The sequence below is a fragment of the Dasypus novemcinctus genome, chromosome 10 (genome assembly GCF_030445035.2).
Source record: "Dasypus novemcinctus isolate mDasNov1 chromosome 10, mDasNov1.1.hap2, whole genome shotgun sequence".
Taxonomy (NCBI): Eukaryota; Metazoa; Chordata; class Mammalia; order Cingulata; family Dasypodidae; genus Dasypus; species Dasypus novemcinctus.
This window is the reverse complement of record NC_080682.1, coordinates 108,230,141-108,258,135: the sequence shown is the minus strand read 5'-3', so window position 1 is coordinate 108,258,135 and position 27,995 is coordinate 108,230,141. Positions and strand designations below refer to the sequence as shown.

The window sequence follows — 27,995 nt, the reverse complement described above, 5'->3', positions numbered from 1 at the left end:
CAGCAAAATGATGCCTCAACACCCAGGCCAGGTCTCTGCCTCGGCAGTCAGGGCCTCTGCCATCGTGCCCTGCCTTCCCCTCCTGGGTCACTGGTACTTGAGGGTTGTGCAAACCTGACACCCTTTGTCAAGGAAGAGCTGAGGTTCGCCATCCAGAACAAGCACCTCTGCCACCGGCTGTCCTCTGCCCTGGAGTCGGTCACGGCCAGCGACAGCCCCTCCAGATGTCCGTCATGAAGCTGAGGTCAGTTCCACGGCCGGGGTCCAATCTTTCAGCACGTATCGATTGCACACCCACCACGCGCACACCCACCACGTGCACACCCACCACGTGCATTCCCACCACGTGCATTCCCACCACGCACACTCCCACTATGTGCACTCCCACCACGTGCACAACCACCACCTGCACACCCACCATGTGCACACCCACCACGTGCCAGGTGGGGCAGGTACTGGTGAATAAAACTAAATGGCTGCCTCAGGAAGCTCGCCTCCTACCGGGAGGAGACAGACAATACATGGGGTAAGTAAAGGCATGATATGAGGGACCAGTGCGTGGAGAAAAATAGAGCAGGGGAGGGGCAGGGAGAGTGGGGCAGAGGTGAGGCGGGAGGCCAGGGAAGGCCTCACCGACAGTGACCTTTGACCTGAGCAGTGAGAGGGAAGGAGCCAGGTGGGTGCCCGGCAGAAGAGTGACACTGAGGCACTGAGGTGGGGTGGGGTAGTGCACATGGAGGGCAGCAGGTGGCTGGGGCGAGTGCAGGGTGGGCAGCCGAGTACTAGTTGAGGTCGTGAGTGGGGGTCGATCATGCTGGATCCTGTAGACTGTAAAGACGTGACCCTTTACTCAGGGTGAGACAGGACACCATCACGGCATTTTGGAGCAGAGTGGTGGCGTGATCTGGTTGTATTTTGAACAGGTTGCCCTGGCTAGTGTTTTGAGAACAGACGGTGGGGAGTGCACAGAGACATCACAGTGATCCAGGCAGGAGACAGGGGGCTGGGGAGCAGGGGGGAGCAGGAGGGGGGCAGGAGGGGTGCTGGAAGGGTGGACTCGGAGCTCTGTGGAGCAGGAGGGGGCAGGAGGGGGGCAGGAGGGGTGCTGGAAGGGCGGATTCAGAGCTCTGTGGAGCAAGAGGGGGCAGGAGGGGTGCTGGAAGGGTGGATTTGGAGCTCTGTGGATCAGGAGGGGGCAGGAGGGGTGCTGGAAGGGTGGATTTGGAGCTCTGTAGAGCAGGAGGGGGCAGGAGGGGTGCTGGAAGGGCGGATTCGGAGCTCTGTAGAGCAGGAGGGGGCAGGAGGGGTGCTGGAAGGGTGGATTAGGAGCTCTGTGGAGCAGGGGCGGGCAGGAGGGGTGCTGGAAGGGTGGATTAGGAGCTCTGTGGAGCAGGGGCGGGCAGGAGGGGTGCTGGAAGGGTGGATTAGGAGCTCTGTGGAGCAGGGGCGGGCAGGAGGGGTGCTGGAAGGGTGGATTAGGAGCTCTGTGGAGCAGGAGGGGGCAGGAGGGGTGCTGGAAGGGTGGATTAGGAGCTCTGTGGAGCAGGGGCGGGCAGGAGGGGTGCTGGAAGGGTGGATTAGGAGCTCTGTGGAGCAGGGGTGGCAGGAGGGGTGCTGGAAGGGTGGATTAGGAGCTCTGTGGAGCAGGAGGGGGCAGGAGGGGTGCTGGAAGGGTGGATTAGGAGCTCTGTGGAGCAGGGGTGGCAGGAGGGGTGCTGGAAGGGTGGATTAGGAGCTCTGTGGACCAGGGGTGGGCAGGAGGGGTGCTGGAAGGGTGGGTTCGGAGCTCTTGCAGGTGCAGCTGATTTACGGATAGCCTGGGCATAGGGTACGAGAAAGGGGGGACTCAGGGTGACGGCCAAGGTGTTGGCCTGAGCAGTGGTAAGGATGAAGCCCGTTTGCTGCTGGGCTTGGGAGACTGGGGGAAGCTGGGTGGGCGCCGGGGCAGGAGGGCCGTCCTGGTCCATCTGTCCAGCCCCGCAGGAGGGGTGTCAGGGCGCAGCTGGGTGTGTGGGTGGGCAGTTCAGAGGGGAGCCAGGGCCCGAGATGGAAAGCTGGAGGCATCAGCGTGTAGTTAGAGCCAGGGCGCTGGGTGAGACCCCCTGCTGGGCCTGGTTCTGAAGCAGCGCGGAGTGTGGTGAGGATTTCATCACCAGCGGGACCCGGGTTACCCACAGCAGAGCAGAGACCAGCAGCCCTGCGCGCCCTGCAGCGATGCTCATGGCCTCCGTGCCATTGCTGCTCCACCTTCAGTCCCATGTCCGGTGCCTCAGTCTCCCCACTCGGCACCTTTCCTAAGACCCCGCGAGTAACCGAGTCAGGCAGGCAGCTGCTGGCGGTGCTGTCGTCTAGGGGTGGCAGGAGCTGAACGGTCAGTCATTTCGTTGGACTGTCCTTCATGATTTCAACTTGAAGATCCACATAAGACGGTTCAAAGACAGGCGCGTTTTGGATGAGGGGGAGTGCAGTGGCCAAACAGAACTGAGTTTGAGGGGAGAGGGGCTCAGCACCTTTGTGATCCTGGGGGGTGGCAGTGATGACCAGCTTAGGATCGACCTGAGGGCTCAATGAGACGATACTTGTTAAGAGTCTAGCAAAGGGCCTGGTTGGTAGTCGGCACTCGATGTGTGGGTGCTGGGGTGACCTAAATGATTCCGTAACCATGAGGTGTCGTTATGGGCATTAGCTGTGTCCCATTAACTTCAGAGGAGGTCGTGGAGGAGATAGACTTCCTACAAAATGTCCCGCGAGGGACAGTGCCCAGCATACCACGGGGCACTCAGATTCCAATTTTCTAATTAAAAGTGTTGAGATAACAGGACACATTGGAAACAAACTTCCCATAGAGGGAGGGAAAGCATTTTGGAAGGCTAACTGGAGGGTTCTCCACAGGAAGAAGTGGGCAGCCTTCATGGAAACGCTCCTTAAAGCCATCCAGCCCATCGGCTCTGATTCTGTGTTCACCAAAGTGACCTTGTAATTTTTTTATTTATAATTTTTTGAGATACCCGGGCCGGGGATTGAACCTGGGACCTCGTATGTGGGAAGCTGGAACTCAACCACTGAGCCACATCGGCTTCCCTGAGTTGGTTTTTTTGTTTATTGTCCGTTTTTTTGTTGTTTTTCCAGGAGGCAACGGAAACAAACCTAGGGCCTCCCATGTGGGAGGTGGGAGCTCAACCTCTTGAGCCACATTCGCTCCCGTGATCTTGTGATTTTAAGTGAGTTTAATAAGTGAATTTTCCTATTGGGAAGAGAACATCCCCACTGACCTACTTGAATATTCTCATCACCTTGGTTGCTGTAATTCTCATTTTAAAGTAAAACACTGAAGGAAGCAGATTTGGCTCAATGGATAGAGCATCCACCTACCACATGGGAGGTCCAGGGTTCAAACCCAGGGCCTCTTGACCCATATGATGAGCTGGCCCATGCACAGTGCTTATGTGCACAAGGAGAGCCGTGCCATGCAGAGGTTTCCACCAGGTAGGGGAGCCCCAGGTGGAAGGAGTGCACCCATAAGGACAGCCGCCCAGTGTGAAAAAAGTGCAGCCTGCCCAGGAGTGGTGCCTTCCACACGGAGAGCTGACACAGCAAGATGATGCAACCAAAAGACAGATTCACGATGCCACTGACAAGAATATAAGCGGACACAGAAGAACACACCACAAATGGACACAGAGAGCAAGACAACTAGGGTGGGGTGGGGGAGGAGGGCAGGGACGGGGAGAGAAATAAGAAAATAAATAAAGTAAAACACTGAGCCGTGAAACCCATCGGCAGCCATTTGGGCCACATGAGCCAGTTTCCTGGATTCCAGGCACCTCCAGGAAGCTGGCAGATGGAGGGGCTGGCTCCAAAGGGGGAGGGTGGCTGAGGGGAGTGGTGCGTGGGGACAACACAGGAGGAGGAGCTGGAGGCCTGGCTTTACATCCTGGTTTTGTCACCTGCTGGCCTGCTGCATGGGCTGATGATTCCTGGGGCATCCCTGGCAGATTGCCACTGCCTACTCTGTGCCTCAGTTTCCTCACCCATAAAATGAGGAAGCTGAACTCGATGGTCTTCAGAAAGCCTTTTCCAAATCTGACAGCCTGTGCCTCTGAGATTTGCTCCATGTCCAAGCACTTCCTCGTGGGAGAAGACCCTGTGTCGCCTTCCTCCTATCCTGATATCTGCAGGGGTGAAAGGAAAGGCTGGAGTTGGATTCCCGATGAAGACGCTGATGGCGATGCTAATAATAAGAATGACTGACACTTACATCGCACTCACTAGAAGCAGACCTGGTTCAGAGCGTGTTAACGGATTCGACCCTCACGACAGCCGCATGATGTAGGTCACATTGTCGAGTCCCGTGTTAGAGAGGAGGACGCAGGCTCGGCAGAGGCTGGTGACTTGCCTCGGTGCCTAGTGAGCAGTGAAGCTGAGTCAAGGCCGGCTGGGCCTCAGTCCTGACGGAGGCCTGTGCGGTTCTGGGTCCGAGATGTAAAGGTGGACTCCTCTCGCGTCTTCCCCCAGGCCGTGTTTCTCTAAACTGCGAGGCCCTCCACCTCCGTCCAGGCAAAGACGCGTCGCTGTCGAATTCAAAGGAGAAGAAGGAAAACAGCCCTTCTGGAGGGATTCGCGGTGTCTGAGGCCCCGTCAATCCTGGGGGAGTTCAGGCCCCGACGCACTCGTGGAGGACCAGACCCTGAAGCAGGGCAGGGCTTGTCCTCTGAGGACCCCCAGGGATCCTCAGGGGGCATGGGGGAGGGGCTCACTCTACTGTTAGATGGGACAATGGGTGGTGGACTTCACCTCCGCAGGTGGCACCCAGGCCTGGGTTGGGAGTGGGCTTGGGGTTCTGGTCCTCAGGAGCTGCTTGGGCGTCACCAGAGTTGGAGGGGAGGGTGCCGGGACAGGCCAGGGCAGAGAGCGGGGAACGGGGCTGTCCTTGGCTCAGGGCAGAGACTTCAGCCAAGCCAGAGGCAGGGGAGGCCGGCTGGGGGTGCTCCCGAGGACGTTCCTGGCTCTGGGGCAGGGCCACGCTCACAAACACATCGTCTCCTGCTCTAAGTGACCACAGTTAGTGCCAGTATCATCAGTTTGACTGATCAAACTCATTTCAACATCCAAATGCATTATTAGAATAAGCTAAACTTTGAATTATTTATTTATTTATTTTTTAAATTACATTAAAAAAATATATGAGGTCCCATTCAACCCCACTGCCCCCGCCCCCCACTCCCCCACAGCAACACTCTCTCCCATCATCATGACACATCCATTGCACCTGGTAAGTTCATCTCTGAGCATCACTGCACCCCATAGTCAATGGTCCACATCATAGCCCAGACTCTCTCACCTTCCATCCAGTGAGCCCTGGGGGGATCTACAGTGTCCCGTAATTGTCCGTGAAGCACTATCCAGGACAACTCCACGTCCCAAAAATGCCTCCACATCTCATCTCTTCCTCCCGTTCCCCACACCCAGCAGCCCCCATGGCTACCGTTCCCACACCCCTTCCACATTTTCTCTGTGGACATTGGATTGGTTGTGTCCATTGCACACCTATGTCAAGTGAGGGCTTAGATTCCACATGGGTACTGGATGCACTCCTCCCACTTCCAGTTGTAGACACTCTAGGCTCCATGTTGTGGTGGTTGACCTTCTTCAACTCCATGTTAGCTGAGTGGAGTAAGTCCAATAAATCAAAGTGTAGGAGCTGAAGTCTGTTGAGGCTCTGGGCCTGGGTGTCATATTATCAGTCCAGAGATTCAAATCCCCTACATATATCTTAAACCCAGCACCAACTACAATTCCAATAAAGTAAGAATAAGCTAAACTTTGATTGACTAACATCACCAATGTAATTTTTTAAAATTTTTTAAAAATTATTATTTTTATTCTGCCCCCTGCCACCCGATGGCTCCCTCATCTGACTCCTCGTTGTCGGCTCGTCTTCTTTAGGAGGCACCGGGACCTGAGCCCTCCTGTGTGGGAGGCGAGAGTCCAACCACTTGAGCAGCTTCCACTCCCACCAATGTAATTTCAATGAGCAGTTCTTCGATACCTTCATTATTCATTCTCCAGCGTGCAGGTGTATGTGGAAGGGTTTCACACAAAAGTCTAGAGCTACCCCGCCACCCCCAGGTCCCTGAGCACTAGGGCTGCCCTATTTGCTGTGGTAGTAAAAGGCAGTGGGTGTGATGTGGCAGCTGATGCCTGGCGTTCTTTGCCCCCATTAAGCGTGTGTCTTTAGGATTTTGTAGGGCCCCTGGAGAAGATGAAAGGAAAAAGAGGTGATGGGAAAGGAATGAGATTGCAGCGGCCAAATGCCAAAACAGGAAGGAGAAGATGGAGTGCCTGCAGGAAGTGAGCGCCTTCCGGTCCCTCCTGATCGCTCTGCCTCCCCTCCCCACCTACCCACCCTCGTGGCCCAGCAGAAAGCGAGTGAAGGTGCCCCGGTACGAGTCAGCCAAAGAGGCGCTGGTGCAAACACCAGGAATCTGTCAGCTTGTATAAAGGGCATTTATTTGGGCTAAAATCTGTTGCCCTGTGCTGGAGCAAGAAGGCTGCCGACACCTGCCTGGGCTCAGGCTTCCTGGGTTCCTCCTTTCCCGGGACTCGTTCCTCTCCAGGCTCAGCTCCTCTGCTCACTCCACAAGGCCAGGGTAGAGGGTCAGGCAAATGGCTCTTCTCTTCCCGGGGCTTCCGCTGTGTACCATTGAGCTTCTCTCCTCCCGTATCTGCTGCTCTAGCTGCTTGCTTCCCAGACTCCAGGATCAAAAACTCCGACCTTCTCTGCCGCGTGGTTTTCTCTCTGAGCCCCCACCCCCTTGGTCCTGCTGATGTGGACCAATCAGAGCCTTAATCATTATTTAATCAAGTCAAAGTGAATCCTCTGAATCCAATAAAATCTAATGTGTCCAGAGGAAAAGACCAGTTCACAAACATAACCCAGTATCTGTTGTTTGGAATTCATAAACAATATCACACTGCAGCCCCCACCTGACCACTTTCTAAGACGTAGTAGTTGGTAGTAGAAATGCCATTTGCAGATGAACAGGTGCTAAGTTCATTGGCACAATGAAAGCACCTCTGGCTATGTGAAAGGCAGGTGTGGGCATTAAAAACCACGGGGTGTCTGATGCCCAGATGCCCAGCAGCCTCGGCCAGTCTGAACGTGTCCAGAGCCTCCAGGCTGCAGGGTACACAGCCCAGGTAAAGAGGCTTCACTCCCCCATTGTCCCAGGAAAAGGAAGCTGCCAGCTCCCGTTTGGCTCACTATGAAAAGCCTTTAAATAATCTCTTCACACAAGTTATTTCCTCAATCCACAAGCGGTGGTTGCGCTTTTTTCATGCTGCTGTCTAGTTCTTGGTTTCTCAGCCCTTCTTCCTGCTCACACGACAGCCTGAGCCCCGGCTAAGTCCAGCAGCTCCCCTTCCTGAAGAGGGGTGCACCTGGGGAACAGCCTCTGCGGGCAGGCGGGGGTCCAGGAGGCAGCCACCAGCAGTGACCCACAAAGGGTAGGGACCTCGAGTCTGGGTCTCCCCCCTGCCCCCAGCCCTTGCAGGTCAGAAGCCCCGCAGGTGTGCTGTGAGCTGGAGGCGGAGCTCTCTGACCCTCAGGGGTCACAGCCTCCTTGTGGTGGAAACTCAAGGGCCACCCTGAAGCAGCCCCAAGTTCAAAGGCTTTTCCAGGGCCTGTGTCATCCCAAACCTGGGGCTGCTCTCCGAGCTTTGTGGGGCCTTGTATCTGGGAGCCAGGCCTTCCCCAGCCTGATGACCCGGAGGTGTCCCAGGTGCCCCCTCAGGCCACCCCCTCCTCGCTGGCATTTGGCTCCCTTTCTGACACCCCTTACGTGTCCCCCAGGAGTTGGAGAAGCTGGAGAGTGTGATCGCTGACCCAAAGGCCCAGATGGAGGTGCTCAGGAATGAGAAGCAGCACTTGACATACATGTGCAACCCCCACCGGCCCGCGGGTGTCGTCCGGGCTCAGAATGGGTGGAAGATGAGAGAAACCCCTTCATCCAGCAGATGCGAGGAGGAGCGCTGCAGGGCCCAGCAGCCGTGGTCTGGGGCAGCTGGAGAGTCCTCGCTGAATGCTGCTGCACCCAGCACCTCAACGCTGTGGGAGGTCTGACTTCCTGCCATCTCTACCATCCCCGCAGCAGAGACCCCCAAGGAGGGGACCCGGGGACTCCGCTGGGCCTCTCCACCCTGCCCGGAGCGGGCTGTGGACCAGGACCAGGGCATCGTCACCTCCACTCCAGGCTCAGGCTGAGCCACACCAGCCGTGCCTAGAGCTCCACTGGCCCCGGGGAGGGTCCTGCCAGCCTTTGCCCAGGACCCCCACCACTGGGGTTCCCACGGAAGAAGGGCTGCACCTTGGGCGGGGGGGCACTTCCCTCATCGCTGCTGCCGCCACCCCTCAGAGGGGAGATGCAGTGAGAACAGCTCCAGCGGAGCTGTGCCTTGGCCTCTGGCAAAGGTGCCGTTGGTACCAGATGAGCGTTTCCAAGGCCTTCAGTGCAGAACGAGGCATCGTGCCCTTTTGATGTTTGTTTCGTACAACACTGGCACGATGTTTCTAGGACTCTTCTCAGACCTGGTTTCTGCGAGCGTGGGGAGCTGCCATCAGGTGCAGCGGCTCACACCATGGTCAGATGGCGGGGGGGGGGCTCATCAGCCACGGGGGGTGGGGGCGCTTGTGCAGACAGAGGCCACCTTCCCTCGGCACCCAGGTGTTGATGCCAGCTCCGCGGGCACGACTGCAGGTCCTCTGTGCAAACCCAGTTATATCCCAGGAAGAAAGCAGAAAGAAAATCCACCTTCCAAGGGGCTCCGACTCTGCTCAGTGACTTGGGTCAGGAGTTATTTCTAGGTGAGAAGGGCCAGGGAATTCCATTTTCCTTGTGCCTGAAAATCAGTCAATGGAGGCACGCGCTGAAAGCCCAGTGATGGCCAGGCTTTAGCATTGCTGGGTACTAGTGGCCCCATTTTTGCCATTTAGATCATTTTTTAAAAGCCTGGCCCAGAGCATTTGCAGCCGTGAGAAAATGTCCTGGTCACAAGGACTCTGGCCACTGTCTGTTAAATTCTGATGTTTCTGTGAAATCCTCAGAGTGTTTAATAATCCTATTCAGTATTATCATTGCAATTTTCTGTAAGAGAAAGTATTATTTATTTATCCTAATGTCTTTAACCTGTCAGTATAGTAAATTTTGGAACCAAGATATTGTAAACCTACATGTTGTGCTGGTTTCTGTTCTTTAAAATCTGTTGGTTGTTGAGATCTAGCCATTCCCTGCTCCCCGCACCCACTCGGACTTGGGGGTGTTCAAATAGCCTCAAAGTGTCCTCTTTTGTCCTTTGGGCTGCTGTCAGGTAGGTTAGTGGACCTTGAATCCTGTTCCTCAGGCTACGGCCCCTAATTGCTCCATTTCTCATTGACAAACCCTGCAGCTAGTGCCAAGGATACCCCATGGGCCTCTTGTGAAGTCTTAGGATGGGATTTTGCTATAAAACCTGAATTGCTAAATACCTCGACTATCAGTTTCTGACTACAAACACTTAAAATGTGCACCTGTTCCACCAAAGCTTTTGACACCTGAATGACATCAGGGGTACTTCTGAATCTGTGGAGGCCATCTGGCATTGGTACCATTCACCACTTCTTTCAGGAGAAGGTCTCTTACCCTTGTCTTGGTGGAGGGGAAAAACCTCCCTTGAATAACTTACCCTCTGGCTGTGGGTACAGGTGCCACCAATCGGCCATTATGAAGCAACATGATATTTAAGCTGCCGTGGATACCAGTGGATTAGGAGGTGGGGGGAGGGTGGGGGGGCAATGTGGCAAGAATATTTTGACCTGAATAATGCACTGTGTGGTTAGTGTAAATTCTTTTTAAAATGCATTAAAATAGTTCTGTTTTCTGTAGTACTCAAGTCTATTATGTTTTTTATATATATATTTTTATTGATTTTGTAAAAATATTACATTAAAAAAACAATATGAGGTCCCATTCAACCCCACCACCCCCACCCCACCACTCCCCCCCCACTTCCACCCCCCCCAGCAACACTCACTCCCATCATCATGATACATCCATTGCATTTGGTAAGTACATCTCTGGGCGTCTCTGCACCTCATGGTCAATGGTCCACATCATGGCCCATACTCTCCCACATTCCATCCAGTGGGCCCTGGGAGGATTTACAATGTCCAGTGATTGCCCCTGAAGCACCATCCAGGGCAACTCTAAGTCCCAAAGGTGCCTCCACATCTCATCTCTTCCTGCCATTCCCCATACCCATATCAGCCAACATGTCCACTTTTCCCACTCCACTCCAATGCCACCTTTTCTCTGCGGACCTTGGATTGGTTATGTCCGTGGCATCTCTATGTCAAGAGGAGGCTCAGATTCCACATGGATACTGGATGCAATCCTCCTGCTTTCAGTTGTAGGCACTCTAGGCTCCATGGTGTGGTGGTTGTCCTTCTTCAACTCCATCTTAGCTGAGTGAGGTGAGTCCAATAAATCAGATTGTAGTAGCTGAAGTCTCTTGAGGCTCAGGGCCTGGCTATCATATTGTCAGTCCAGAGATTCAAATCCCCTAAATATATCTTAAACCCCAACACCAACTACAATTCCAGTAAAGTAGCGTGAAAGTCTTATGAAAAGAGATTTCATCTGAGTCCAGTTTCATCACGCAGAAACACCAGCTCCAAAGAAGGGCCATCTGACATGGCAGTGAACCCCATCTGCCATGACCATAGAGCCCATGCGTCTCTTTAGCCCTCAAAGGAACCAATACCTGGGGTTGTATCTACTTTATCTGTCTCTTAGATTCTGCTCAGTTGTGCATAAGGGCAATCCTTCTGACAGCCTCCAGACTCTTTTTTAGAGACTCGTAGCCATATAAACTCATTTCTCCTTTCCATTTCCCCCTTACATTAGGTCAAACAGCATTTTAAAGTCATGTTATTATATGTAGACAGGGATATTCTGCTAGATCCACATTGAACCTTCAATTCAAGGTCATTTTCCAGTTGCATCATCAGTTGGTACTTGATAGTGATCCCTCGGTGCCAGGGAGGCTCATCCCCGGGGGTCATGTCCCACGCTGGGGGGAAGGCATTGCATTTACATGCTGAGTTTGGCTTCGAGACTGGCCACATTTCAGTAACATAAAGGCTGTCAGGAGGAAATTCCCAGGCACAGTGCTGCTCTGGGCCTTGTTCTTATTTCAGGCATATAGGCTCACAAGCATAGTCATTAGTATCATGCTCTCACTGTTGGACCCTCATTCCTTCCTGGTCCTTACCGTTGCACCTGGGGGACTGCTGCTGCTCCCCTAGTGACCACAACAGAGCACCCCCAGCCAGGAACCCAGTACCCCCCCAGCTGTAGTTTTTAATTGTTGCCACTATGAGTATATCCAAACATTACCATGCACCCTGGACATATGCCCTTTTCCCTGTCAGCCATATATCACCTGTCAATAGTATCCTATACCAGTATTCCTCCACTGCCATTGTTGAACCACCCTGTGATCCAAAACTTCCTGAAAATTGAAGCCCAATATAATGTAAGGATCCCTTACTAGTAAAATGGCATAGAGCGATGGGTTTAAATGTTAGATATAGAATACGTGTTGACTTGGAAAAATTCTACATCCTATCTTTTTCTTTTTTTTTCCCCCCCTAATTATTGAACTTCTCTTCACAAGAGCCCTAGACCACAGTAATTCATATATACAATATGCAGTACTCCCACACATCCACCGTAAAACCTTTTCCCTTCCACAGCGATATTCTTATGCCTTATTCATATCATATTTACTTACAGTGATGTAGAGACTCTGTGACAATAGCTTTCAAACAAGATGACATCTGTGCTTACATTGTGGTCCATACTTTAGGATATACAGTTTTCTAAATTTTTAGTTATCCTATGTTTTACATTATGGTTTACATTATTAGTCTGTCATCCCCTATATGTTTATGGTGTAATAGTACATGTTTTATATCCATCCTTGTGTACTCTCGTGAAAGTCCTCTCTTATCCCACATTTACTTTGGTTCCACACATTTAACATCCATTTTTCCATCCCCTTGGTGCCCACAGTGACAGCCAACCTCTGTTTCCCGAGGAGCCACGTCCAGAGATACTTGCAACAGTGTTCAGGGTCTAACTTGCTTAACTGCCCCAATGCCCTGGGAGCCACCCTTTCTCTTGAGAGATACAGTTCCCTCTATTTGATGGCATTAGTCCTCCCCAGGATGTGGGTCCACCCCCACTCTCACTACTTGGGTCTCTACCCAATCGTGCCACCCACTCTGGCAAAATGAGCATTCAGACATTCCCCAGGAGCCCGTCCTGCATCGGACCATCCCCTCCGAGTATCCTAAACAGGTAACCCTCTTAATTATATTTTGATACGATTATCTCAGCATTTTACTCTCAACCAACACCTGACACTCTCCTATGTTTGTATGCTACCCCTCCCTCCCCCCACTTTTGGGCAAGATTACCCATCCGCCTGTCCCCAGCCCCCCTCAAACCTGCAAAGCCCCCCCCAAAGGCAACCCCTTGCCCCCATTTTATCTCTTCTTGGTGCTCATACTTACCAACAGCTCATCATAAATTCCACCCCCTGATTTCCTGTAAGCCTATCGTTCAGTCTCTAGCTCTCTGAGGCAGCTTTCTTATTTCATATCATTGAGGTCATGTAGTGTTTGTCCTTCAATGCCTGGGTTGCTTCACTCAACATAAGGTTCTCAAGATTCATCCATGTTATCACGTGTGTTTGTAGTGTATTTGTTCTTACAGCTGAGTAGTATTCCATTGTGTGTATATACCACATTTTGTTGATCCACTCATCTGTTGATGGGCATTTGGGTTGATTCCAACTTTTGGCGATAGTGAACAATGCTGCTATGAACATTGGTGTACATATATAGGTTTGTGTCCTTGTTTTCAGGTCTGCTGCATCATATGGCAAATCTATGGTTAGTTTTTTGAGAAACCGCCAAACTGTCCTCCAGAATGGTTGGATCCTTCTGCATTCCCACCAGCAGTGGATGAGTGTTCCCCTTTCTTCACATCCTCTCCAGCATTTGTATTCTTCTGTTTTTTTCATGGCTGCCAATCTTATGGGTGTAAGATGGTATCTCATTGTAGTTTTGATTTGCATTTCCCTGATAGCTAGAGATTTGGAGCATTTTTTCATGTGCTTTTTAGCCATTTGTATTTCTTCTTTGGAGAAGTGTCTGTTTAAATCTTTTTCCCATTCTTTAAATGGGTTGTTTATCTTTTTATTTTCAAGATATAGGAGTTCTTTATATATGCAAGTTATAAGTTTCTTTTCAGATATATGGTTGCCAAATATTTTCTCCCACTGTGTGGGCTCCCTTTTTACTTTCTTGACAAACTTCTTTGAATTGCAGAAGGCTTTAATTTTGAGGAAGTCCCATTTATCTATCAGTTCTTTTGCTGCTCGTGCTTTTGGTGTGATATTCATGAAGCCATTTCCTATTACAAGGTCCTGTAGACGTTTCCCTACACTACTTTCCAAGGTTTTATGGTCTTGGCTCTTATATTTAGGTCTTTGATCCATCTTGAGTTGATCTTTGTATAAGGTGTGAGATGGTAATCCTCTTTCATTCTTCTACATATGGCTATCCAGTTCTCCAGGCACCATTTGTTGAATAGGCCACTCTCTCCCAGTTGAGAGGGTTTGGTGGCTTTATCGAATATTATATGGCTATATATGTGAGGTTCTATATCAGAGCTTTCAATTCGATTCCATTGGTCTGTTTGTCTCTCCTTATGCCAATACCATGCTGTTTTCACTACTGTAGCTTTGTAGTATGTTTTGAAGTCAGGTAGTGTGATTCCTCCAATTTCGTTTTTCTTTTTCAATATGTCTTTGGCTATTTGGGGTCTCTTTCCTTTCCAAATAAATTTCATAGTTAGTTTTTCTAGTTCCTTAAAGATGGCTGTGTTGATTTTTATTGGGATTGCATTGAATGTGTAGATCAGTTTTGGTAGGATAGACATCTTAATAATATTTAGTCTTCCTATCCATGAACAAGGAATATTCTTCCATTTATTTAGGTCTTCTTTGATTTCCTTGAACAGTCTTGTATAGTTCTCGGTGTATAAGTTTTTTACCTCTTTAGTTAAATTTATTCCTAAGTATTTGATTTTTTTTTTACTATTGTGAATGGTATTTGTTTCTTGATTTCCTCCTGATCTTGCTCATTATTGGTGTAAAGAAATGCTACCAATTTTTGCGCATTGATCTTATAACCTGTGACTTTACTAAACTCATTTATGAGTTCTAGAAGCTTTGTTGTAGATCTCTCAGGGTTTTCTATGTATAGGATCATGTCATCTGCAAATAATGAAATTTTGACTTCTTCCTTTCCAATGTGAATGCCTTTTACATCTGGTTTTTGCCTCAGTGCTCGAGCAAGTACTTCTAAGACAATGTTAAATAGGAGCAGAGACAATGGGCATCCTTGTCTTGTTCCTGAGTTTAGAGGGAAGGATTTTAGGATTTCTCCATTGTAAACAATGTTGGCTGTAGGTTTTTCGTATATACTCTCTATCATGTTCAAAAAATTTCCTTGTATTCCAATCTTTTGGAGTGTTTTTATCAGGAAAGGGTGCTGTATTTTGTCAACACCCTTTTTCTGCATCTACAGATATAATCATGTGATTTTTTTCCTTTGATCTGTTTATATGGTGTATTACATTGATTGATTTTCTTATGTTGAACCATCCTTGCATACCTGGAATAAATCCTGCTTGGTCATGGTGTATGATTCATTTAATGTGTTGTTCAATACGATTAGCAAGTATTTTGTTAAGTATTTTTACGTCTAGGTTCATTAGAGAAATCGGTCTGTAATTTTCCTTTCTTGTGGTGTCTTTGTTTGGCTTTGGTACTAGGGTAATGTTGGCATCATAGAAGGAGTTTGGCAATGTTCCTTCTGTTTCAATTTTTTGGAATAGTTTCAGCAGGATTTGTGTTAGTTCTTTCTGGAATGTTTTGTAGAATTCACCTGTGAAGCCATCTGGCCCTGGGCTCTTCTTAGTTGGGAGATTTTTAATGACTGATTCTATTTCTCTGCTTGTGATTGGTTTGTTAAATTCATCAATTTCTTCTTTCGTCAATATGGGTTGCTTATGTGTTTCTAGGAATTTGTCCATTTCCTCAAAATTGTCATTTTTGTTGGAATATAGTTTTTCAAAGTATCCTCTTATGATAGTCTTTATTTCTGTGGGGTCAGTGGTGATATCGTCTTTCTCATTTCTTATTTTGTGTATTTGCATCTTCTCTCCTTTTTTCTTTGTTAGTCTCACTAAAGGTTTGTCAATTTTGTTGATCTTCTCAAAAAACCAGCTCTTGGTCTTGTTTATCTTTTCAAGTGCTTTCTTATTTTCTATTTCATTTAGTTCTGCTCTTATCTTTGTTATTTCCTTCCTTCTTCTTCCTGTTGGGTTACTTTGTTGTTGTTTTTCTAATTCCTTCAAATGTGCAGTTAGTTCTTCAATTTTTGCTCTTTCTTCTTTTTTGATATATGAGTTTATGGCTATAAATTTCCCTCTCAGTACTGCTTTTGCTGCATCCCATAAATTTTGGTATGTTGTGCTATCATTATCATTTGTTTCAAGGTAGTCATTGGTTTCTTTTGAGACTTCCTTTTTGACTCACTGTTTTTCTAAGAGTGTGCTGTTTAATTTCCAAATCGTGGTGTGAAATCTGGGCCTTTGTCCCTTGCAAATTTCGAGCTTGACTCCACTGTGATCAGAGATATTGTTTTGTATGATTTCAATCTTTCTGAATTCATTAAGCCTTTCTTTGTGGCCTAGCATATGGTCTATCTTGGAGAATGATCCATGTGCGCTTGAGAAAAATGTATATCCTGCTGTGTTTGGGTGTAATGATCTATATTTGTCTATTAGATCCAGCTCCTCTAATATACTGTTCAAATGTTTTGTTTCTTTAGTGATTCTCTTTTGAGATGTTCTATCCAAGGTAGATAGTGGTGTATTAAAATCCCCCACTATAATTGTAGATGCATCTATTGTTTCACTTAGTTTTTCCAGTGTTTGCCTCACGTATTTGGAGGCACGCTTGTTAGGAGCATAAATATTTATGATTGTTCGATCTTCTTGACAGATTTTCCTTTCACTAAAATGTAGTATCCTTCTTTGTCTCTCACAATTGTTTCACATTTAAAGTCTATTTTGTCTGATATTAATATAGCTACTCCTGCCTTTTTTTGGTTATTGTTTGCTTGTATGATTGTTTTCCAGCCAATCACTTTCAATCACCATGCATCTCGGGGTCTAAGATGTGTCTCTTGTAGACAGCGTATGGATGGGTCATATTTTCTTATTCAATGTCCCCGTCTGAATCTTTTGATAGGTGAGTTTAATCCATTGACATTCAGTGTTATTACTTTCAAGGAATTGTTTGTGTTAGCCATATTTTGATTGTATTTGTGTTTGTCATATTTTGTATTTTTTTCCTTCTATTTTTGTCTTTTTTTGTTGCTCTTATACTCTCCTCCAACTCTGCCTGTCCTGTTTTTTCCTTTCTTCCTGCAGAACTCCCTTTAGAATTTCTTGAAGGGGAGGTTTCTTGTTGGTATACTCTTTCAGTTTCTGTTTATCTGTGAATATTTTGAACTCTCCATCATGTTTGAATGCTAGTTTAGCTGGATAGAGTATTCTTGGTTGGAAATTTTTTTCCTTTAGTACCTTGGCTATATCATACCACTGCCTTCTTGCCTCCATGGTTTCAGATGGGAAATCAGCACTTAATCTTATGGATCTTCCCTTGTATGTGATGGTTTTCTTTTCTCTTGCTGCTTTTAGGATTTTCTCTTTGTCTTGAGCATTTGATAATTTGACAAGTATATGTCTTGGGGTGGGCCTGTTGGGGTTTATGACTAGTGGAGTGCGCTGTGCTTCTTGGATATGTACATCTGTCTCTTTCAGTAGATTTGGGAGGTTTTCAGCCATTATTTCCTGCAACACTCCTTCTGACCCCTTTCCCTTCTCTTCTCCTTCTGGAATGCCTATAATACATATGTTTGAGCATTTTACATTGTCATTCAGGTCCCTGAGCCCTAGCTGGATTTTTTCTATGTTTTTATCGACCCCTTCCACTATCTCTTTGATTTCTGATGTACTGTCTTCCACGTCACTAATTCTCTGCTCTGCCTCTTCTAGTCTGCTGATCTTGGCTGCAAGTGTATTTTTGATTTCTTGAACTGTGGTGTTCATTCCCATCATATCTGTTATCTTTTTGTGTATGTCTGCAATTTCCCCTCCAAGTGTTGTCTTCATGTTGTTAACCTCTTTCATTACTTCATCAAATTTGTCGGTCATAAATGTTCTGAGATCTTTCATTGCTTGTGCAAAGTTCTGCTCCCCTTCCTGATTTTTAGTTTGTTGATTGGATTCAGCCATGTTTTCCTGATTACTGGTTTGGTTTGTAGTTTTTTTGTTGCTTTCTGGTCAGCATTTTATCTTGATGGGTTTATTCAGTTCCTTAGCTTCTTTGTCTACTCTTGGAGATTAGTTAGCTGTTGTTTTTTTGTAAGTGTTATATCTTCTCTTCGTCACTTTGTTCTTCTTATTCTAATTTCTTGTTGCTGGTTAAGTTCACTTTAGAGGAAAGTGTTAGTGCCAGGGAAAGGTAATTGTGTAAGCAAGGAAAAAGTGTAAAGTAATATTGGTAATATATGTTAACAAAGCAAGAATATGAGATCTGGGAGGATGGAGCTTAGATTCGTGTAAATTGTGTAGAGTTATAGCAGTAGGTAGAGTACCTATTATGAGGTAGATGACTGAATATGGTAGGAATATGGTATGTGCTAAAAAGCTATTGTTTTCGTGAGAGAGGGAAAGAGAAAAGGAAGGTAATAGTTTCAAGAGTGGATAACAGACAGAAAACAAAACAGAGGTATTAGAAATTAAGTGTTAGACACTTTGTGGATCAAAGAAAGGGGGGTGGGAGGTGGAATATAGGAGAGACAGTAGATGATGGCAGATATCAAGATGTAGGGGAGAGGGGATAGTGTTGGTAGCCAAATCAGTTCACACAGAAATGAGGCAGTGGAGGATGAGAAAACCCAGCAAATGTGAGGTGTTCCCTGCAGCACTTATTGTATAATTGAGTTAAAATAAAATAAGTAGAAAAAAAATTTTTTTAAAACCCTAAATAACTGAATAAAAAAAAGACTTTAGGGGATACGCTGGGAGAAAAGACTAGGGGATAATGCAATAGTAGCAATCAGGACATTAAAACAAAGTTAAAAAATAAGATAAAATGAAAATAAAAACAAACAAAATGAAACGATAAAGAAAAAATGCAAACATTGAAGGCTAGGGCATTCAAGGATCTCAGATGGACCTCAGAGCATGATGGATTCAGGGGTCGAAAGTCTGAGTTATTGAAGACTCAAGAGGTGTGAGTCTCAGGTATGGGCCACCAGAGTTTAGGGGATTCAGACCTGGCAACCTCAAATCTGGTCAACAGGAAGCCTAGGAGCCCCGCAGTGTAACACAGCCCTCAGGGAGCCCCGCAGCTGGGTGTCAGCCCTATGGGGGAAGTCAGAGCCGCAAACTCTATATTATGTCTGAACCCTGCAATTCACTTACTCAGTAGGGTTTGTTTTAGTGGGTAAATCGACAATTGAGCTTTTGGACAGCTCCCAACCTGTGATTTCAAAAAACGGCCAGCTGAGGGCGCCTCTACACCGCAGCCAATTTACTGTGCACATGTTTCAGGATAAAGAGTTTTGAAGGGTTGTGGCCCAGAACAGGCTCTGGAATGGAATCCTTTCCTTCCATCCACAAGTGATATGCTGAATGTTTTCCACCTTTCTCCTAATTTCTCTTCAGGGATCTTGGAACCCAAACCCATGTCAAGCGTTCTCTTCTCCTGGTCACATTCTCTGCTCTGGGTTCTCCGAGCACTGTTTTCTGTAGACTGAACAGGGCTTTCCAGTCACGGTGCGCCTGAGGTAAAACCTCAGAGGAGGCCAAGTTCACCATTGAGCAGCCTTCTGTGCTCTCCTGGTGGCTGTAAGCCCAGAAGCTTCCCTCTTTTCTCTTTTCAGAAACTAGTGTCAGGAATGAATCCACACTGAGGTTAAAGGGAGTGTTGATTGATGCTAATAACAGCTAACGTTTATCAGTCAGGACCTACGCCAGTACCCACAGCTTCATCTCCTCGACTCCTCACGACCTCCATTACCAGCCCCATCTTACAGATGAGGACGCGGGTGCGCAGCTGCCTTGAGACCCGTGCTTGTTGGGGTTTTAACACTTTTTTAAAAGTTACTAGATCACAAGAACATTACATTATAAAACATTAGAGGTTCCCATATAACACACTCCCCACACCCACCCCCATCATTTTTGTAAATTGTATTTTTTGGAAAATTTTTTTAACCATAATATTTCCAAGTAGGTGTGCATGTTTTGTGTGTATGTGGCAAATATACTTAACGATAAAGTTACCATTTAAATCATTTTAAAGACCCACTCAGGGCATTAAATACATTCACAGTGTTGGGCCACCATCACCACTGTCTGGTTCCAGGACATTTTCATGCCCCAGATGCGATCCCCACACCTGCCAGCAGTCACTGCCTGTTCCCCACTTCCGGCAGCCCCTGCACCCCCTGGCCTGCTGTGTGTGTGGATTTGCCTCTTCTGCACATTTCATGTAAATTGAATCACACACTAGGAGGTCTTCTGGGGCTGTCTTCCTCACTCAGCACGTTGCCTTCTAGGTTCATCCACGCTGTCGTCTGTCGATACTTCACTCCTTTTCATGGTCGAATGACGTTCCACTGTGTGGATGGTTCCCCATCTTGTTATCTCTTCATCTGTTGCTGAACAGGTGTGTGTATTTTGATAGTGTTGACCCTCAAGGAATGAATCTCTCAGGTGGGATTTTAGGTATAACATCAAACTGAAAGAAGCAAGACTTGGGAACAGAGGGTCCTCCTCAGAACTTTCAAGTTACTGTTTGAAAATCACTTATTCTGTGGTTGTGGGAGGGACAAGCAGGAGGTGTACTAGCACGTGCCCCACAAATGTAAATGGCTCCCACGCCACTGCTGCCTGGAGGGGGGCATTTGACAGGTGTCCCCCGAGTCCACTGAAAACTGGGGCCTTGTACAAAACGAACTAGTCCCCCCACACAGGCTCTTTGTACAAGCATAACAGAGGGGAGGAGCAGAGGTGTCACCTGGAAAATCTAAGCCAATGCAGCCAGCCACTGAGGAGAGGCTGTCTGAAGGGGCTGTCCTGGGTCCTCAGGCACACAGGCAGAGGATTCACTGTACCACTCCCCATAGCACATCAAGCTGGTTTTCTTGAAGACAGTTCACCATCGGTCCAGTTGGGAAACACTCGGATGGCATGAGTCTTCTTTGCGAGGCCGACACTACAGCAGCTCAGAGCGCGGGCTTCAGAGCCTCTAGGCTGGAATTCACATAGTGCCTGCACCCCGTTTGTTCTGGGACTGTAGGCAAGTGATAGCACCTCAGTTTCTTTACCCGTAAAGTGGGGGCAGTGATGACAGCATCAAACCCAGTGGGTTCTTACGATACATAGTGAAGACATAGTGGGGCCTGGGAGAAGCGACTTTTGATGTTATTTTTATTGGAGGTCATCACTGAGATTTTATGGAAGGACAGGCTAGGGGCCAAGCCTGCCAACTCTGGGTCCTTCCATAAAATTAATTCATGAGCTCAAATGATTCAAATGTGTCTCCTTGTCTTACATTCCTACAGCCTTTGTTTAGTTGCTGAATCTTTTGAATTTGAGAGGGAAAAAGAAAGCACCCACACAAAATGTTCCCATTTTATTTATTCATTTATTTTTCAGTGCACTTTACTTTTTAAAATTGAATTTAATTTTTTTAAATTCATTTTTTAAAAATATTACATTCAAAAAATATGAGGTCCCCATTCACCCCCCACTCCCCCACCCCCCATTTTATTGTGGCACCAACCTGCACATGTCCCGGCAGGGTGGGCCTGCCCCCTGTGGAGGCAACGGGGTGCCTGGGGGAGGTGTGGGGAGGACGGTGGCCCTGCCCTGAGGGGGCAGCTGGGGGAGGAGGACAAAGGGGTTTGTGACGCTCACAGCTCACAAAGGGCTGCAGAGGATAAATACGTTGCGCAGGGGGTGTGGGCTGAGAGCGCTTACTGCTCCCGCCAGGACTGCTGAGAGCCTGTCAGGAGCTCAACCTACAACTTGGAAGAGGTCTGGTCTGGGGTGCAGACTCCCCAGGCGTACCCCCCGCTGGCCCAGACCCTCCTCTCTGGGGGCTCTGAGGCAGACGGGGCTTGTGGAGTGAGCAGTGCTGACCCGCTGGGGAGCCACCGCGGTGACCCAGCGCTGCTGCCCCCGCACCTGCCAGCTGACCAGGGCAGCTCCAGCGACCCGCCTGGCCCGCGCTGCCTGCACAACCCCAGCTCGCCCTGGCAGCGGCTCCTGTTACCGTATTTCACGGCGCAGAGCGGCTCCGCCATGGGCATGTTCAACACGGGGAAGCTCAGCGCCACCTGCGCAAGGGAGAATACGGCATCTTGAAGGACACGCCCATCTGAGAGCGGCTTTATCCAGATCTCCAAAAGGGGGGCGGTGATTGACGTGCACACCCGCGTGCAGATGGCGACCGTGGGCAGCGCCGCACCAGCCCCTCCCCCTCCCCGACGTCATGCTGCTGGCCCGCCCGGCCACCAGCTGCCACGACCACGTCGGACTGGGCCAGGCCAACAAGGGAAGAGGCCACAAGGCTGCCGAGAACTTGGCGCTCACCGGGCTCCTGCCCTTGAAGTTGTAAGGATCTCGGTTCAGGACCGGCAGAAACAGCAGCTGCGTCTGAAGTTTGCCCCCACCCATCTTGCTTCCTGCAGCTGTGTCCTCCGCTCGATGCCAGGGAGACCTCTTTTCCCACTGGGAAGAGCTCATCCATCTCCTGTGCCCACCAGGGGACAGTCACTGCACAGGAGCCAGCTCGCCACACAGGTCAGGAGGCCCTGGGGATAGAACCCCAGACCCTCCATGTGGTAGATGAGCACTCTTATCAGTTGAGCCACGTCTGCTTCCCAACCAATGGCCTTTATATAGTAAGTGTTGTGCATTCATCACAAAAAATTTTAGAACAATTTCATTACTCCAAAAAGAAAACTCCATACCCCACTAACAGTCACCTCTCAATACTTCTACATTTCCAGCCCTACATCACCACTAATCTAATTCCATCTTTAAAAATTGATTTATATTTACATTTTATATAAATGGAATCATACAATATGTAGTACTTTCTGTCTGGTTTCTTTCACTCAGCAGTTTTGTTTTTTGTGTGTTTTTTTTCTGCCTGATAGTAACATCTTGTAACATTAACATACATTTGTTTCAAAGAAAATGCCTCATATATGCAAATCACCCATATTCATATTTCACATGAGGCTTCAATATGCTATATGGTCCCACGTTAAATTTTTTAGCTTTCCTTCTAGTAACATACATAACTTTAGACTTTCCCTTTCAACCACTGTAATACCCATACAATAGCACTGCTCATTACAAAAGCTGTGATGTGCTTTCACCTTTTCTACTCATTTCCAAAGATGAACAGCCTTTTCTCTAATGCTTCACAGGTTGACCCTCAGCTTTCCATACCTAAACTCCTTCTATTTTCTGGTTACCCATATTCTAGTTATTACCTTTCTGAGTTTACACAATGTATTTAGTTCATAATAGGGCAACCATTCAGTATTTGTCCTTTTGCGTCTGGCTTACTTCACTTAACTTCATGTCCTCCAGGTTCATCCCTGTTGTCATATACTTCACGACTTCATTTCTTCTTTCCACTGCATAATATTCCATCGTGTGAACACACCACAGTTTGTTTATCCATTCATCTATTGATGGACACCTGGGTTGTTTCCATCTTTTGCCCCTGGTGAATAACGCCGCTGTGAACACTGGTGACCAGATGTCTGTTCGTGTCACGCTCTCGGTTCTTCTGGGTATATACCCAGTAGTGGTACTGCAGGGTCACGTGCAAGTCTCTACTCAACTCCTTTAGGAACTGCCAACCAGTCCTCCACGGTGCCTCTGCCAAGAAATGAATGGATCTTATATTGTGCAACAAGAACTGAATCCCTATAATTTCATCATGTTGCACATTTGAGTCTTTGTTTCACTCCACTTCCATTTATCTGTGACCTACATCTACCAAAAACTTGGAAGTTAGACTCCAAAGGCAGAGCAAAGACAGCTAAGAACCTCTCACTCCCCTGTAAGGGAAACTCTTGTTTCTTTATACTTAGGCAACCGCTTTTCCCTATACTTTGATATCATCTTCACAAATGAACAAAACATAAACTAGACTGTGACACCAATACTGATTTGCTTGTGCTTAAGATAGAGGGGCAGGGAGGGGGGATTTGAGAAGTGAAATGGCTCGACTCTATTTGGTTGGAAAAGCTGGGAATGAGCGATTGGGCCAACACTATAGCGCTGAAGAATAAGCTCTTTTGCCCCAAAGAGACAAGCTTGTGCTCCTCCTACACAAATGACCATCTAAGGGAGCAGCCGAGCAGGAGGTCAGGCATCATCACAGGGCCAGGGAAGCATGGGGCTCTGGCTCCCATGGGAGAAGTGGAAATCCTGAAAAACTGTCATTTACCTCATAAAGGAATTTGCAAAGGCAAGATAGAGTGGGGGAAAAAAGAGGCATAATGCTGAAATGTAGGAAATTCAATATTGTTACCCAAGTCATTCCAAGCATTGACCCACAGGGCTGGGAGGAGTTGCAAAGGCCAGCGAGCCCCGCCTTTACCAAGGAGGAGCAGGGCCCGAGGGAGGCAGGAGACTTAGCCCAGGGCTCGCAGAGGAGACCAGTATGAGGACCCACCTCTCCCCAGCTGTGCGGGGGAGCGGCTGCTGTCCCCCAAGTACTCCTGACCCAAGGCTCTGGGGGGGAGCAGACGGCGTGGAAAGGCAGCAGCACACTGAAACACATCACACCCGTGCACACTCACACACACACCCCGAGCGTACAGACGTCAGCTCACGCCTCTTCAAAAGAAGGATGGGAAGTGGGAAGAGAAAGTAAGAGCGGAGAGCCTTATCTGGTACAGTTCAAAATTTTGGTGATAATAGCTTTGTAGCTCTTCACTAGTCATTCACATTCACTCAACAGAAATGTCCTGGGTGCTTTCCTTGTTTCCTAGGGACTAAGGATTCAAATATGGAAAGACAATCCCTCACTTGAGCACACAGTGAAGGGAGGAGAGGAGTAGGTAGAGGGCGAGCAGGTTTGGTGTCACATGCCAATATTACAGTTAATTGGATAGTTGATGTTTAGAAAGCAAAGATTTAAAAATCATTGTACTGAACAGGATCTTCAATTTTCCAGTTTCTAAAACAGTTATGAATGTTATATTTCTGTGCCATCTCCCAATGAATCTAACATTAAGAAACTTAACTCAGTTGAACAAGGAATATAATTAGTTCTCTGCATAATGAGATAACATAAATAAGTATGAGAGAGCTTTTCACTAGTTCAGCTGAAGTGTTAGCTTATGCTTCTGAATACTGATGGGGCTACGGAAAGGAATGAGTCACAGTTGTTAGCTATTAAGATCATGTGGCTATCGATTTACTCTTAGATACAAGTTGACAAGTTAACTATCTTTATTGTTTTATGTGATTTTTTAAATATGGCACAGAGACTAAGAACTTCTCATGAAGAAAATACAAGCTTCGAAAAACTGACAATTCCATTCTTAATGTACAGATTTTTCTAAGTTTGCTAAATTTGAAAAAACTTTAAAAAAGAAAAACCCAAACATCTACGATGTAGTCTCACAAAAATTATTTCTAATTGTGTGACAGTTCTATTTACAGGAATTCATCATTCATTACTTCAGATATCATTGTTTACACATCATATCAAGTTTGAGAAAAACATTTTTCCCTTTTTAAAAAGAGTTAACAATTAGCAATAGTCATGAAAAATAAAAAGAGCTGGTTAGATATATTTTTATAGCAGTGCTAACTGTAGATACACTCGTGAAGTCATAGTTTTTGACTGAATCTTCATTTCATATATGGTAATCTATTTTGGGCTGGAATAAAAATGTTAACATGGATGCTTTTAAGCTACCATGGCATGTTCTAGACTTTGATTTCAAGAATTTCTAGACTTTATTAAAGACAGCAGAAATCCTAACTAGTAATAACTAGCCTATAAGAGGCAGAGAGGCAGTTTATTGCTTTGAAAAATTATTCAATAAGCTTTCTGGAAAAGAGTAGTTAATATTGTATAAGCAGAAGTCTACTTTTAAAGTTTTAAATTTGAGGGTACCAGAGGGACTTAGCTATATTCGTGTGAATAAACATATCCTAGTAGGTACAAAATAATCACACAAAATTTTATCTTCCTAAAGGTTAGTTCAAAAGCTGTTTAAAAATGTATCTCTTTCCAGTGCTTATTCAGTGAGTGAACAATAGGTTGAACAATGCAAATACTCAAAGGGTTAGAAAAATTATACTTTATTTTCCATTAAGAACTATCATCAATGGACTGTATAGCAAATAAAAGGAGAGGGGGTGACTTTGTCAAAATTGAGAACTATGCAGATGGTATGGTGAATTCTCAACCATTGTTGAGGGGTGATATGGGATGTATAACTAAAGTCCTGGTAGTTGTCCAATCTTGCTAGTTGTTAATTGTATGCAATCTCAGTTATTACTATAAGTCTGGTTGTAGGAAATAAATGCTTATGGAAGATTGCCTGAAGGATGAGATATGCTGAATTTTACCTGTAGAATACTGGGCCATCAGAAAGTTTTCTCTCTAGATTATATTCAGAGTAAGATTAATGGGTGGGCCAGAAGATCCAATATATAGGCGCTAAAACATTAATGGAAATGTAATGCATTAGAGAAAAAAATGCATTTACTGATATTCTTCTTAAGAATGGGATGAGGCATGAGACCCCAAATGGGCACACTCCAGTGACAACAGTTGCTAAATAGTTTCCTAAGGAGGCAAGCCCAGTTAGGGCAATTTTATTCTGCTCAAGGGAGCAAGTGTGGGTGCAAGAGCCTTTCTCCTTCTCACTTCCTGTGCAGTCCAAAAGGGAGCAAAGAGTTAATAACCTGCCCAGCCATTCACATGCCCTTGGGCCACCTCTTGGAGTGATAGATAACTAGTCCTTGCAGAATTGCCTTTTCTTAATAACGTTTTAGTGTCATCAGTCACACTACAAGAAAGAGTTGCATGAAGCACAATATTCTACTGTAAGGATGAAGTGAAGAGCAAAGGATTCTTTTCATAAGGTCCACGGGTCTTTTGCAAAAAAAAACTGCTTCATTTCTATCTTAAAGACATTACATGACTTGCAACTGAGCTAATTTTCCTCTTTGCTTTGGATGCTAGGAAGCTTAAGAGCCAGACTCACAATCCAGTTCTTGAAACTATACGGGCAGAGAGTATGCATTCTTCTCCTCCTACCTCTAATTTTTATTTTCTTACTCAGTTTTCCTCTTTTACCTGTACTACCTCAACTTTTTTACTTCAATCTTCTATATTATAAATATTTTTGAAAGTTATCATGATTTCTTTGTAGCACAAGTTGAAGCTTCCATTTTTGGCAACCCATGCCTTCCTCTTTTTTGATTTATTCCCTTGATTTGTAGAGCACTCCCCCCCCCTTCATAGCTTCCTGGGAAAGAGCAAATGAGAAGTAATTTTTCTGAGATCTTGCTTGTTTGAAATCGTCTTTATTCTAGCCTCATGCTTGATAGTTTGGTTGGGCACAGAAGTCCTTTTCTATATTCATTAGGCAAGAAATTGTCAACTTTTGTTTCATTATTTATGTTCATAGTTCAGCTGCTCTAATACCATGGTGCTGGTCCAATTACTTAACAATTTTAGAAAATCAGAGCAGTCAACTTTGAATCACAGTTTTCTGAGCCTTATTACTATATAATACATACAAATTAACACTATGAAAATAAGCTTTTGCGTTATTTATTTTTCTAAAACATTCAGACCCCAATTTTCTTTTATGCTGTTTGCATAACTTCCTCACTCTTTTCCCTTTTATAGTGTAGTTATCATATGATGAAGTGGCTTATACTCTAGTTTGTAGGACAATATTGCTAACTTTTTATGATGCTTCCCCCTTCGGTTTTTTCATTCATTCAATAAACCTCTCTCCCTTTCTCAATTTTCCCATCCTGTTTCTCCCTCTTGCCACTGTTTCTTCCTTCTTTTCTCCCTCTGGGAAAATCCAGTATGAAAACCTGTAATTACCCAAAAGACAAATCAGGAGCATAATTATTGCCTTTGAGCCTACTTGCCAAAAGACAAGTCCCTCCTCTACTGTGGAGAGCTGTGGTCTCCTATTTAAAAATAACTTCCTGCCGCGGACTTCGCCCAATGGATAGGGCGTCCACCTATGGGAGGTCTGCTGTTCAAACCCCGGGCCTCCTTGACCCGTGTGGAGCTGGCCCATGCGCAGTGCTGATGTGCGCAAGGAGTGCCGTGCCACGCAGGGGTGTCCCCCGCAGTAGGGGAGCCGCACGTGCAAGGAGAGCGCCCTGTAAGGAGAGCCGCCCAGCGTGAAAGAAAGTGCAGCCTGCCCAGGAATGGTGCCACACACATGGAGAGCTGACACAGCAAGATGACGCAACAAAAAGAAACACAGATTCCCGTGTGGCTGACAACAGAAGCAGACAAAGAAGATACAGCAAATAGACACAGAGAACAGACAACTGGGGTGGGGTGGGAAGGGGAGAGAAATAAATAAATAAATCTTAAAAATAAAATAAAAAATAAAAGTAACTTCTGACAATTTTAAGGGTAAAAAGTTGGGAAAGAACTACGAAGAGTAGTTAATCCGCTAAACAGCATTTCAAAGGGTGGTGAGAACAGGGTGTAGT

At 46.6% G+C, this 27,995-nt stretch overlaps 1 pseudogene; it reads left to right on the top strand.

Moving 5' to 3' along the window:
- Positions 1 to 7: 7 nt before the first annotated feature.
- On the top strand, positions 8 to 21,620 carry LOC101419075 (cyclic AMP-dependent transcription factor ATF-3-like; annotated as a pseudogene).
- Positions 21,621 to 27,995: the final 6,375 nt, after the last annotated feature.